Genomic DNA, 15,335 nt, shown 5'->3' on the forward strand with positions numbered 1-15,335 from the left:
GAGCTCAGAGCAACCTGGCGCGAGGCAACCTCCTCGTCATCGGAGATTGCGATCGCAAAAGAGAAGAGGCTGTTGTTGGGAGTATCCTGCTCCTGAGAAAAAAATAAATAATAAAGAGATAGATTAGTCAACGGTAATAGAAAATCGGCCGATTTGGACGTCAAGTCTCTTACCTCTTTAAAATGGATTTCTTCTTCTTGTGCCGGTGGGAGTGCTACCCTCATTTCGGGAATCAGCACGGCTGGCTCATCGGAGGAAGAATATTCGACGATTATCGGCACCACACTCGGGCCAGCCTCCTGGAAAGGTACAGGAAATAGATCTTTATAAGTATGAGGCAAATGATTAAGTCTGATGATAGATAATGACCGTAATACCTCTGCGAGTCATCCGGCCGATGCTTGTTGAAAGGGTATGTAATGACTTAGGTTTAAATCGGCCAAGCTTAATCTTAAGACGAGCCTCTAATCTGGTTGATTCAGTCTTCTTGAGCTATATAGGCTAAAGTTCGGTTTTCAGACCAACCTAGCGCCTTAGGGAGGGTTTATCTTTGGAAAGTTGAGCAGGATGCCAAGAAAATCCTTTATGGAAGTTGGAGAACGAAGTCCCTGCTACAACTTTGTTAGTTGGACCTTAATCCTTTTCATCTCCGAAGGTTCCAAAATCTGCAGCTCAAATCAGCCTCGACCCCTGAAGCCTAGCAAACCTCCGTTTTTCTATAAGTTCCGGAACCAGTCTTCCTCCAAACTTTGGAGCTTTGGAACCCCAAATCCACTGCGTTTTTGGACTCGGTCCAGTTTCAAGAGTTGGGCCTTGACCTGAGTTCTACAACTTTTGTTAAGGCAGTAGGAGTGGTGCAGTTCGGAATTTGGGAGAGCCAGAGACTGGAAGTTGGACCCAGAAGAAGGATCCCACGAACCTATTGGGCCAAGCGCGCCAGAGAGCAAGTGTGCCCTATTTCAGAGCACCGTCGTCGTGTGGCAGGACCTCACCGACAAGCCCCGCCTCGCCCAGTCGCCTGCTGCGACACGATGGATCATCGCGCCTGCCTTCCTATCGCCCGTGCAAGTGCCCTGTAGCCCTTTTCCACCTCGTCTCATCTCGCCCGAGGTCTTGCCGGCCATGCCAGGAGCCTGCCGCCGTTGCGACCAAGAATTGGCCACTGCTGCGCCAGTCCGCCTCGCCTCCCGCGCACATCTCCTCACTAGGATCCCCGGCCGCGCCCCAACGCCTTCCGGCTTTTCCCGTCATCCCTTAGTCGCGCTGCCCACACGCGCGCCCCACAACAATACCGCCTTCGCCAACCACTGCGCCAGCAGTGACAACTTTTTTCCCCGCCTCACAGGTAGCGTGCCCCGGCAAAGCCGCTGGTTCTACGCTTGATAGCATCGCCGCTTGCCTTGTCACCTCGCCTGCAGCGCCCTCACCTGCAGTGCCCCTTCCCTCCTTCCTGCCACACGCTAGCCAAGCCGCCGCACCCAATCTGGCGCTTGACGCGACCAGACCCACGCTCACCCTCACCAATCCTTCCCTCCGGCAAAACTGCGCCTGCATAGCTCTCTGTCTTCAGTGTCCAATGATCGAAGAATCCTATCCCCGAAGCTCCACCTCGTCGGCCAATGCAGATGTCAACCAATCACCACCACGGCAGAGCACTCCATCCTCTTCGACCTTATCCTCGCGCTGCCCGAACTCCTTCTCTTCCGTGCAACTATAAAAGAGAGTACCACAGTCTCTACCGAAGTTTCCTTCACCATCGTTGCCTTTGCCGCACCTTCCTCTGTTTCATGCTCAAACGCTGCCACATAAGCTCTTTGAGGAACTTCCCCTCTCCACTCAACACCCGCCTTTCCAAACCCGCTAGCCGTTTGCTTCCTCCACGCTGTGCTAGAGCATACTTGTTTCCACAAGAAGCACTGCCACTGCTAGAACACTGCCGGACCTCACCACCACCCAAGCCTTAGCGCCTTTCATCGTTCTGCTTGAGCTTGCTTCCTTCCCGACCCCAAGACTTCACCAGTAGGCCCAAAGGTAAGCTGCCGAACCCTTTCCGTCTCGCCCGACCCTTGTCCGGTTCGCGTGACCCCTTTACGTTTCGCCCGACCCCTTGTCCGCCTTGCCCGAGGGCTCGGCTGTATCTCTTTCTTTTGACCAAGGGTATATGTGTAAAATTTTGGGGACTTCTCTGTGTTAAGTCTAAGGACCCTGGTACAGTTATTCCCTAGGCCTGAGGGTCAGATCATAAGTTTTTCCTGATCCGACTCATTAATCTTGTTCTCTATCAGCAGAAGCTTGAGAAATTCATCTTAAATCAAGGAAAAATCCGAAAAGTGTGAAATCACTTGGGTTAGAATCCTCTTCCTAAGTAGAATCCAATAAAGTGGGATTCCACACCTTTCCTATAGTTTTGCTATAGTTTTGGGGCTACCTCTTGCAAGTGTTGTTGAAATAACCATCTAAGTATTTTAACCCCTGCATTTGCATTCCGTGTAGAACTAAACCTCACCGACGGCACATACGAGCTGCACCCGGTGCCAGAAGATAGAGCTGTAGCCGAGCTGCCGCCTGCAGGAGTTGAAGCCGAGCATCGAGAAGATCAGTTTGCTTCCACCCCGCTCGAAGGCAAGCCCCGGAGTATAACCCAATCTTCTAAACTTACGCATGCCTTCTTTTGTATGTATGTGCATTTACGTTATAGGAGTTGTTTGAAACCATAGATGCATGACTTAGTTCCCTTGATCTGAACACTAGCATGATAGGTCGAGTAGTTATAGTGCTTAACAGGACTCGGTAAAAGTCGAGTGATTCCCTGTCAGTCGCGAGTTATAGGAGTTGCTTGTTCTCCTTTTTGTTATAACTATAAGGACGGTGGACGGGGCAGGGCCTTGTGAACTATTTTGGTGGTCGGTGGATTGCCCTGTCTGTCTACTTGAAATTGGACTAAGGTCGAGATGTGATAGTGTTCGTGATCAAGTGTTTGAAAGTACTAATCTCATACCTAGTATGGGATGGGGAAGCCTAGTACTTGATTGAACTAGGGCGTGGCTTATACCCCTGCTGTCCCTGGAACGAGGTTCCCATGGTGCATCATGTGGGTGCAAGTGCGGTCACAGTACGGCAAGAGGTCAGGACTGTGGAGCATTGCATGCCAAGGGAAGTTTGGACCTGACACGTACCTGGGAATTGATGGGGACGACCGACACAGGAAGCGACCCTCTGTGGTGCACGGATGTCGTGAGATTAGGTTCGCCATGCATGGTTAAGAAATTCAAATTGATTCGTCTGCCCCTCACAGTTTGAGACTGCTTGATCGCTATGCTACACTGAGTAAAGATGGAACATGATGATGATGTGAACCTTGATGCTTGCTCTTTAAATTGTTTGGAAACTATGATTGCTTAGCATAAGTTGCCAATATAGACCGGTTAATGAACTTAGAATCTGAGCTAAAATATTGAAAGTAAGGACCTACTGTAGTCGCTCTTGGCAAAACAAACCCCTCAGCCAAAGAGCCTTGCATGTCTAGATGTTGGTGGAGTAGTTTCCCACTGGTCGGTTAAGTCTTGTTGAGCTTAGCAGCTCAGCCTTGCTTGTGGCACATCTTTCAGGTGATGTTGAAGCTCCTGAGTTCGCTGCTGTTGGCACTTGGCCTCCCCAGCTTCATCCTAGGTGGACGGTCGAGTAGGATCCCTCCTCAGACGGCGAGGAGAGGGACCAGTGATGTCCTGATCGGCCTCATCAGGGACATCCGACCCCAGCGCTAGCTTCCGCTGTTTTACTTTTTTCGCTACTCATGAACTTTGTAAAACTTTGATTTCTGAACCAGTGTTGAAAGAACTTAATGTACTTGTTTAATTTTGGATGATCTGTTGTATTCTCTAGAACCACTCACCTTCGTGTGAGCTATGCTAACTCGGTCCTGTATAGTGATTTTATCAGATGAAATCCGACGGATTGCTAAATTAACTTGATTAAAGCATATGATCGCGTGTTAGGCGACTGAATTGTGCTTTAGCTAAGTTAATCCGAGTGATTCCACCACAGGGTACAATCGACGTACTCAGAGTAGCCTGCATCAAAAATCGGTCAGATTTTGATTAAGGATTAAGAAATTTGAGTTAAATAAATATTCTCTACCTTAGTCGGAAGGATTGCTGGTGTCTCGGTCTCTGCCTGGAGTGTGGCCGATTGCTGCGGAGATTGCTCTAGGATGATTTGCGCAGCCTAACAGAAAGAAGAAGTTAATACTGATAGAATACTTAGAAAAATGCGAGGCGTATGAAGTTACCTGAACAGCTTCTAGCAGCAATGACACAGCTACTGCTCCAGCTTCTGTAGCGGCCTCGGGGTCAACTTCGTCGATAATCGGCAGAGTCGGTGCAGCTAAAGATTCAGCCGGTGCCACCGCCAATTGATCGGCCGATTTTATACGGGCACGCACCTGGCGGCTCGTCTTCTTTGAAGAAGTTATCTTCAGCTTCTGTTTCAATCAGCCGGTGGTAATGTCTTCGATGGACGGGGCCTGAAAGCCGATAAGTGGAAATGATGTATACGGATGGCGATTTTCTATCAGCCTACCGCTTCGGCTGCACGTTAGAGGAAGTTCACTTCCAGACTCTAAGGGAAAATAAAAGTTAGAGGTAATCTTGTAGCACAAAAGAAACGACATTGAAATTGGCTAAGAAGAGGGTAGTACCGCTGCATTTGGATCAATTTTGTCAGGATCCAGGTCATTGCAATATGTTGCGGGGGATAAACAGAAGAGATGCTACTTCCATTCTCCCCACCATAGTTTGAATTGTTGAACAGCAAAAGGAGCCACCACCCAGTTGTTTAAGGCAATGGTACTGGAGTCTGGCACCAAACTGCATAGCCGATTATAATCAAGACCTTCGGTGAGCTCATCCCGGAACTTTGCACGGCCGGCAAAGTAAATCTGAATCGACAACTGACCGAGGCCAAACTGCCGTGCTGCAACTGATGGATTATAAAACTCATAAGTTGGAGAATCCTTCCCGAAAAAGAAGTTCGCTGGTAAGATCCTTGGTTTGATCAAGACATCTGTGAGCTCGTTGTCGAAAGAGTTGGTTGTCGAGTTGAAGCAGAAAGGATGCTCAAAAAGTGGCTCAGCTCTTTGCTATGGGTACCAACTTGTGATTTCTTCACTAAAGCCGTTGTAGAAGCATCTGAAATACTCAGCTGTCTTGGTGGGAGTAAACTGGCTGTCGGGAAAAGCTGATGCCGCTTCACCAAAAGAAGTACACCGTCGTCGTACTGTTGGGTTTTCCTCTAACTCAATATTGGGAAATGTTTTGGTCTCTATTTGCTGCCGGAAAACCTTACTCATGTATAAGTTGAGCCAGAGAGCAATGAACCACCAGGGGCCAGCAGGATTACCAATCCGCTCTCCAGTTGACAGTTTGACAGCGATCTGATACATCATATGCTAAGCCGATCCTAGCAGGTGTTTTCCTAAAGGGACAGTGGATCCTCTTGCCAGGGCTTCGGCCAAAGCTTGTGTAATAGAAGAAGGACCGACTATTTTGGTGCAAAAGAAGTGCTTCTCTAACCACATTGTTAAGAAGGCTGTATATTCTCTGTCTCCAATCGTTCCAGTCTTCATGTTTTTATTGATATATCCTTTCGACCCACCGATTCCTTTTATCTCCAGCCGATGGGTCGGCTTGACCAGAAAATCAAAAGGTGTATCAGGGGAGGAGATGTCGAGGCCGGTCAGCATCAAAACGTCCGCCAGAGTCGGGGTCATGGGTCCGTGTCCGAAAAGAAACGCATTGAGCGCGTCGGACCAAAAATAAGAAGCCGCTATCACTAGAGGTTCATTCTTTTCCATCTGGGACAAGGATAGGTTTATGCATTGGTTGATTTTCAGTTCGTCCCAGAGAACTGTGACGACCGACCCCTAATCTCCCGAGTCAATCTCAACCGGAACCCTGGATCCCAGTCATCTGCCTTGCTTGACCGCGCCTAAGTGCTCAGCTATCCGCCCGGTTCCGACCCCGGAGACCCGACCCCTCCCCGTTTCGTTCCTCTCCCGACCCCGGCGAGCTCAGCCCACCGTCGGATCCTGCAAATCTTCCTCAACCATCCGTTCTATCCACCGGTGGACCCGCAAGATCTTTTTCCTAGATCCTCCGCGACAGCCGCACTCGAGTTGCATGCCTGCTTCAGAGTTTCCCTGCCGCGTGGCTCGTCTTCTCCGACGCCCGCCGCTCAGTTTTGTCTCTGGCAAGCGACCAAGTGGGTTCTTGCGCCCCCTTCCCCAATGACAGCGGAAGCCCTCTGAAACCTTTCTTCAGAACCTCGCCTCCCGCGCCCATCATCACGCCGCCAGATCCCGGCCCCAGAGCCCGATGTTGCCCGTCTTTTCCGTCGCTTCAGCCACAGTCGCGCCGCCCGGTCTCCGCTACACGACGATTCCTCCATCGCCAACCCCGACCGCGGCCGCGACAGCTCCTTTCCCCCGCCCTGTCAGAAGCCGCCCGACAATCTGTTGTTCCGCGCTCTCGCCCGCGCCCGTGTCTGCCTGTCTTCTCACCTGTGCGCCCTCGATTCTAGTGTTGTTAACCCGGTTGCTTCTATCAAATCTTCCGCACGGCGACGCCCGCTTTCCGCCAAATCTCAACCACCGGTCTACCCGCTCCTACGCCGCCCTGACGGCAGAACGCAATGATCGCTGGCGTCACCCCTGGAGTTCTGCAGCACCGCCCTCTTCGCTCAATCGCCGCCCCAGGCAGAGCACTCCATTGCCTCTCCCTGGCCTTCACACCGCTTCCCTTCTCTCTCTCCCGCGCCGCTTCCTTTCCTCTGCTCCCGCAGCTATAAAAGGAATGCCCCAGTCGCCGGAGTTCCCTCCGCCATTCTTGCCTTCAGCCATTCTCTCGCTCTCTGCTCAAGCTCCTAGCGCCGCACACCAAGTCCTGAGGAGCTCTGCTCTCAGATTTCTCTCAGTTTTCTCCAAGTCACCCAGCAGCTTGCTCCTCCGTGCTGCGTAAAAGCTCTCTTGTGATCAGCAAGAAGCGCCGCCGCCGCCGTAGCTTCCCGGTCTTAGCCGTTGTTCAAGCTTTAGTTCCTCCACCCAAGTCTGCTTCTTCCCGACCCCCAAGCTTTCCTTTCAGGAAGAAGGTGAGTTGCCGACCCCAGTCCGCCTCGCCCGACCCCTCCTATCCACCCGACCCCGGTTCCGTCTCGCCCGACCCTATCTGTTCCGCCGACCCTTATCCGCCTCGCCCGAGGGCTCGGCTGTGATCTTATTCTTCAACCCGAGGGTGTATGTGTAAAATGTAGGAACCCTTCAGCGCTTGCGTCTGAGGATCCCTAATATATCACATCCTCTAGTTCAAGGATCAGATCATAAGTTCCTTTCCGACCCTTACCTTTTGATCTTCACCAGCTCTCTTGAACCTCCCCACCCTCCTGCTCTTTGTCGCAAGTTTCTGGGCTCAGGAGAGCTAGTGTTGCTGTTGAAATAACTGTCTATGCTAACTCCTGCATTGCATTCGTGTAGAGCTGCACCTCGCCGACGGCTTCTACGAGCTCCACCCGGCGCCGGAAGAAGCTGTAGCTGAGTTCCTGCCCGCTGAAGCTGAAGTCGCCCCTGAAGTCGAGCAGTTCCCGTCCTCCTTGCTTGAAGGCAAGCCCCGGTTGCGTGAAAACCTTGAGTGTTTTACCAGACTTGCGCATGCTTTCTGTTACATGCTTGTGCGTTTACGTATAGGAGTTGCTTGAAACCCTAGATGCATGACTTAGTTGTCCCCATGATCTGAGCACTAGCTGTTGGACCGAGTAGTCGCCTTGCTTAACTAGGAGACGGTAAAAGTTGAGTGATCTCCTGTCACTCGCGAGTTGTAGGAGTTGGATGTCTATCTTTCTGTTGCAACTATAAGGACGATGGACGGGGCAGGGTTTGGTAACTCTTTGGTGGACGGATGGTCGCCCCGTCTGTCTATGAAAACTTGCTAAGGCCCGACAGTGGTGGTGTTCGTGATCAAGTGTTTGAAAGTACTAGCCTCATACTTAGTATGGGATGAGGAAGCCTAGTACCTGATTGAACCTAGACGTGAGCGGTCGCCCCATTGTTCTTGGAACGGAGTTTCCCCTGCTGGTTGTCGCACGTGGTGGCAAGCGCGGTCACAGGATGGCAGAGGCCGGGTCTGTGGAACCTTGCACCAAAGGAAATGGGCCCGACACGGGTTAGGGGATTGATGGGGAAGGCCGACACAGGAAGCGACCTCCGGGTGCGCGGATGTCGTGAGGCTAGGTTCACCATGCATGGTTAAAGAACTCGAATCGATTCGTCTGCCTCTCACAGTTTGAGATTGCTTGATCGCTATGTCACCCTGAGTAAATGAGGAATCTGATGATGACATGTTTGATTGATATATCTATACCTCTTGTTTGGTTCCATGAATGCTTAGAATAGGTTGCACAACCTAGACTGGCTAATGAACTTAGAACCGGAGCTAAAACTTGGAAATAGGGTTTTACTTAGTGCTTTTGGCAAACAAACCCCTCAGCCAAAAAGCCTTGCATGTCTAGAAGGAGGAGTAGTTTTACTCCTATCGGTTAAGTCTTGTTGAGCTTAGTAGCTCAGCCTTGTTGTGGCTCCTGTTTTTCAGGTGGAGTTGCTGCTCCCGACCCCTCTCTGGTTGGTGCTTGGCCGCCCCAGCTCCCGCCGGGCTGGACGGTCGAGTGGGACCCCTCCTCGGACGGCGAGGAGAGGATCCAGTGATGTCCCGGTTGGCCTCACCAGGGATGTCCGACCCCGACGAAGTCTTCCGCTAGTGTTTTTCTCTGTTGTTTCTTGGAATCTTGTAAAACTCTGATGTTGGATTTTATGGTCGAACTAAATAGGTAAATTGTCTAACTCAGTGGACTCGTTGTATTCTCTGGAACCACTCACCTTCGTGTGAGTTGCTAAACTCAATCCTGTTTAAGTGGTTAAATCGGATGAAATCCGACGGCACTTCGTGTTAACTTGGTTTAGGCAGGAGTGTCGCATGTTAGGCGACTTAACCCTGTCTAATCAAGCTAATCCGAAGTGGATCCGCCACAAGAACTCTTTTGGAGTTGGACATTCTTTCCGGCCTATAGTTTCCTTCGGCCAAGATCTAAATGTGCCTATCCACTGGTTCAAATCCATGGGCGACTGCTTAAAGGGAATCCTATGGGTTTCTAGATTGATCAGATCAGTGGGGTCTGGATTTCCCATAGGGCCTAGGCCAACGAGGCCGGGTGCATCACAAATGCGGATAGTGATTTGCTGTCTGACCGCCTAAGGAAGATAAAAAGGGAAAACTAAGAATAGATCTAAAAGATGCATGAGCAGTAAAAAGTAAAGGGTAAGGCTTCGGGTGTTTACCTCTGGAATGACACTCATGGTCGCCGATGGAGCCGCCATTGAAGAAAATGAGGCGGGATGAAGACGAGAGAAAGATCGCGGGAGAGATGCGACCGGGAGGCAAAGGGGCATTGTGATGTGATGGAAGATGATTCGCCGGGGAAAAGAGAGTTACTGAGCTCGTGGAGAAGAAGCGGCGAAGAATGCTGGTATTTAAAGACGGTTCGAGAGAAGGGGTAAAGGTAGGATTTTTACCGTGCCGTCTACACGAATTTCGGAGGAGCGGTTGTCTCAGGCGCCCAGTTCGAAAAGATTGCAATCATCAGGTAGAACACTGCAAAACCGAAAGGAGTTTTTGCCGCACTTGTCTCAGAGACAACGTTAAAAAGATTTTTGAAGTAAAAGTAATGTTTTACTCCGAAACTGGGGGGCATGTGTTGACGCTGGATTTTAACACGTGTTTTGCATCGGCGTCAAGGGAGGAAAAGATTGGCCGACGCGGCAGGCTAAAAGATACAGTTGGGAATCGGCTGATTGGCGCTACAGTACTTCGGCTGATTGGCGAACGGAGTTGATGAAGGTCGGCCGATTGGAAATTGGAGTGGTTTGGCCAGTATGGGCCTAAAGTGGGCCGGAGAAGAAGATTAGTTAAAGAAGAAGGTTGGCCCGTGGAATACAATAACCAACTCCGATACGAGTTGTGTTTTTAAATATTTGATATCATTTAAATAGAGATAGATCCTAGTTGGTAAGGAAATCAGTTGTAACAGGCTATAAATAGCCATCTCTAGAGATTTGTAAAGGACACATCAATCAATACAACAAATCTACTTATTCCTCGCACTTTACTTTCAAGTCGGCAACTTTGCCAAAAACCTTTTCTTTTCACGAGTTTGTATGGGTTGGCAGGGCTGTATCGACACGATCTCCGGCCGATTTGTAAGTTCCGTTTATCGAGTAATATCTAATCTTTAACTTCGAGCGCATCGCTGTTGTTTCGTTTGGATTTATTCACCAGTTATCGATATTTACTAGAATTATAGGTTTTATCTATTGTTCTAGTTTTATCATCAGTTATCCAGCTTGAGATTTGAACTATCGGCTTTATCATTATTATTCTTATTTATCGCCATACAGCTGATTAGATCTATTTCAAGCGTTGTATTTGTGGCGTTATTTAACTTGCTCTAGTAATTTCTTTGCAATCGCTACGCGATCATCGACTGCTTTATAGCCGGTCATCTTTACAGTAAATCAGCCGACTCACTGATACGCTTTTCGAGACATATCAGAACTTTAGTCGATCGAAACCCCTGGAATTTAGTACCTTTCTTTCTTGTCAATCAACAGGTCAGATTGACTGGCACGCCACGCGAACCGCACCAGGGCAATAACCCGAACAAGAGTTAAGCAGATTCTCCCAGGTCGTGTGTCCGATGTTGAGGGTCATCGGCCGATTTTCAGCACCAACAATGACCATGGTTTTGAGTCTCAGAGGTATAACAGACCACTTTTTGCCCCTGATGCATGGTGGTCGTAGTCCTCTAGTGAGACGAGAGATGGTTGATTTTGCTAACCCCACTCTTGAGCAAATAGTTCGACATTGGTATTCTACTTGCTTCACAAACCCCAGTGTTGAAACATTTTCTCATCCTTGGTCTCCTTTTGTTTGAGTGGGTCGGAGGCGTGGAGAACACGTGGCTCATTGATTTCGGTTGCTCTCGACACATGACCGGTATTCATAGATGGTTCTCCAGCCTCACTCTGGTGACGACCATGGAGTACATCACTTTTGGGGATAATAGCAAGGGTAATGTATTGTCTAAGGGTGCCATCAAGGTGAGTGAGAATTTCATGCTCAAGCGAGTTGCTCTTGTTGACTCTCTCAATTTCAATTTGCTCTCGGTTTCGCAACTCCTTGATGATGGCTTTGAGGTTCATTTGAAGCATGGGGCTTCACGGATTTTAGTGTGTATAATCATCCCTGAGGGTCAAGTGTTTTGAGTGGATTTCTCTAAGTCTTTTGGTCTCTCTCGGTATCTAGTGGCTGGTTCGTCTTTTGAGCTTTGGAAGTGGCATAGGAGATTGGGTCATTTGAGCTTTGATTTGCTTTCCCGCTTGAGCGCTCTTAATCTTATTCGAGGTTTGCCTAAGCTAAAATTTGAGAAGGATCTTGTTTGTGCTCCATGTCATCATGGGAAAATGGTTGCCGCTTCTCACCTACCCATGAATCAGGTGATGATTGAGCATCCAGGGGAGCTGTTGCACATGGATACAGTTGGTCCAGCTAGTGTTTACTCAGTTGGTGGGAACTGGTATGTGCTTGTGATTGTTGATGATTTTTTGAGGTATTCATGGGTTTTCTTCATGGAATCTAAGGATGAGGCATTTCCTTTTGTTCGAGATTTGATCTTGAGGTTGAAAAATGAGCGACCTACAGATGCCATGAGAGCTATTCGTAGTGACAATGGCACAAAATTCAAGTATGCTCGTTTTAAAGCCTTTTGCAATGACCTTGGTCTTGAACACCAGTTTTCATCGCCTTATGTCCCTCCTCAGAATGGTGATGTTGAATGGAAAAATCGAACCCTTTGTGAAATGGCTAGGACAATGCTTGATGAGCATAGAACTCCTAGAAAATATTGGGCCGAAGACGTCAACACTGCTTGCTATGTTTCCAATCCAATTTTCTTGCGAGCTTTCCTGAAGAAAACCTCTTATGAGCTAATGCATTGACGTACCCCCAAAGTAAGTTACCTGAGAGTGTTTGGCTACAAGTGTTTTATTCTCAAGCAAGGTAATTTGGACAAATTTGAATCTCGTTCTACGAATGGTATTTTTCTTGGTTATGCCTCTCATAGTCATGCTTATCGTGTGTTTAACATTGAAACTAACTGGAGTGTAGAAACTTGTGAAATTACCTTCGATGAAACTGTGCCTTGCACAACCCCTGTCTTTGAAGTTTCAGGTAAACTTAAAATGGGGCAAAGCATTTTTGAGGAAGAGGAAGAGCGTGTTGGTGGTGGCGATGAAGAAGATGATGAGACTGGTCATGCTCCAGCTGCTGCACTTGTACCTTCTGCTTTGACTATGATTGTTGATAGACCTACTCCTACACCCACTATGACAAGCCATCAACAAGTACTACTACATGATGATGAAGAAGAAGATCAGAGTGATCCAGCTGCTGTTGAGGGGGAGGCAATTTCAGAGCGAGGGACTCCACGACACATTCAGTGTAACCATCCTCCACAACAGATGATCGGTAACTTGCATGAGCACACCACTAGGCACAGCTCTAGGCAGATTTCATACTTTGCACACTCTTTATTTGTTGCCTTTTTTGAACCCGAGATATTGGACATGCTTTATCTAATTCAAACTGGGTCAATGTCATGCATGAGGAGTTAGAAAACTTTGAGAGAAATAGGGTTTGGGTTTTAGTTGAACCACCTCTAAATTGCCACCCTATAGGAACAAAATGGGTTTTCAAAAACAAATAGGGTGAGGATGGGTTGGTTGTGAGAAACACAGTGAGGTTGGTTGCCCAAGGTTTTAGTCAAAAAGAGGGAATTGACTATGAGGAAACCTTTGCCCCTGTTGCCCATTTGGAAGTGATTAAATCCTTGTAGCCTCTATTGTGGCTAAAGGTTTTAAGCTCTTCCAAATGGATGTGAAAAGTGCCTTCCTAAATGGTTTATTGAAGAGGAGGTGTATGTGAGACAACCCCCTAGTTTTGAGAATCCTAAACATCCTGGTCGTGTTTTCAAACTCTAGAAAGCTCTCTATGACCTAAAACAAGCACCCAGAGCGTGGTATGCTAGATTGAAATCCTTTTTGCTTGGGAATGGATTTGAAATGGGGTCAGTGGATTGTTGATTATTCAGATATATGTGGATGATATTATCTTTGGTGGTTCTTCTCATACTTTGGTTGCCAAGTTTGCAGATGACATGAGCAGGGAATTCGAGATGTCAATGATGGGTGAGCTGACCTTCTTCCTCGGGCTACAAGTCAAGCAAATCAAGGATGGAACATTTGAAGGGATACGAGGAAGGCTACGCTAGCGCAAAACAAAAAAACTACCGTGTAAACCAGGAAAACTGCCATATATGGATCACGGGATTACCACTAGATGCGCAGATGCGGATGTTGATGAAGCGTGTCGGGGTAGTGTAGACGATCACACATCAACGCAGTGTAGTCGAACACGTCCACGTCCAGCAGCTCCTCAGCAGCTCGTGCACATGTAGCGGCGTCCTCCTCGCGTGGCGGCTCGTCAAGCTCCTCGTCGGCTCGTCAGGCTCCTCGTCATCTCGTCAAGCTCTTGCGCGGTAGATCTTCCAAGTGCTGCAGATGCAACACCTCCATGGTATCCACACGTGTGAGGAGGAAGCGTCGCAAGCTGGACTGCTAGGTCTGTGAGTGCAACAAGGCGAGGGCATGGGAGGCGTGGCTGCTGCTCGTGCGAAAAGGGATGAAACCCTAAGCCGCCCCACCCCTCAATATATATAGGGGTCCCTAACGGGCCTCTGGGTCCGAGGCCCATTAGTACTCCTAAACCTGGTCCAATTCGGATCAAATCCTCATTGGGCTTCCAGCCCCTTAAGTGTGTGACCCTATAGGTTCGTATATATATATAGACATGGCGCGAGTACTCCTACTCACCCAATAGTTGGTAGTGGCCTCTAGCAAGACGTGCCAACTCCTATACGCACACGAAGATCGTATCAGACGAACCATCACAACATCACATAGATGCTATTCCCTTTGCCTCATGATATTTAGTCTAGCTCCAAGCTAACCACTCTTTCTCAATGCTGTGATTCGGAATCCCTTTCTAGGTTAACTCTTAACCTCATGTAGCATGGCCATGCATTTCCGGATCCGATCACTCGAGGGGCCAAGAGATATCTCTCTCAAATAGAGAAGGGCAAATTCCATCTTAACTGACCATGCCTCATAGCATGCTTCTTGATAAACCCAAAAGTTACCTTTATAACTACCTAGTTACGGTGTAGCGTTTGATAGCCCCTAAGTAAGTCGATCCACATCTTCAGTACATGCAACAATCTCAGGTCTAAGGACAAAGCGTACACGTTGTGTAAAGAGAGAATTATGTAACTCACATTGGGTCAGTCCTAGCACATGTCTCTACACGTGCCCACATTATTAGTTTGACATCTCCATGTCCATGACTTGTGAAACATAGTCATCAACTAATACATGTGCTAGTCTAATATTCATGTGTGTCCTCACATGAACTCCGACTAGGGACTGTCAGCTAGGCACCCCTGGGCCCACCAGAAGACTTACGGACCCACTCAAGGGAATGTACATGAAACCTACTCGGACATGAATGCTACTCCGTAGGGCGCGTAGACTTTATGTGCTCGCCGAAGACTAGTCGGGTCAGACGGAAGCTACTTTACTAAGTTCGAATAGGACTCTGTAAAGAGTACTCAACTAGGACTCATACATAATCCGCCCTATAACCCTACTCCCCCGACTATATAAGGGCAGGCAGGGACCCCTTCTAGGACAATGAAGAACAATCTCAATACAATTTACATATAGGACGTAGGGTATTACATGATCTAGTGGCCCGAACCTATCTAAATCGTGTCCCTTGCATCACCATCGACTCCTTGATTCTCAACAACACCCATCGCACAAAAGACCACCTAGGGTACCCCCTAGGCGGGTTGCCGGTCTGAAACACCGATAGCTAGCGCGCTAGATAGGGGCAGTCGCTGAGTTTCTCTGCACGAGATCGATGGCACCAGTCATCATCAAGCCCATTTTCTCCTTTGAGGTGGGCACAAGCTTCGTCTTTGGCTCCTGGCTTTGCATTGATGACGGCACTGGATCCTTTCAACGCTGCATGATTGGCAACCAGGAAAAGGAGCGTCTCGACAAGAATTTTCTTGGAGAAACAGAGAATCCCGCCGAGAAAATCCAAAATTTCAATGTCAAC

This window comes from Setaria italica, chromosome VI (genome assembly GCF_000263155.2).
Source record: "Setaria italica strain Yugu1 chromosome VI, Setaria_italica_v2.0, whole genome shotgun sequence".
Taxonomy (NCBI): Eukaryota; Viridiplantae; Streptophyta; class Magnoliopsida; order Poales; family Poaceae; genus Setaria; species Setaria italica.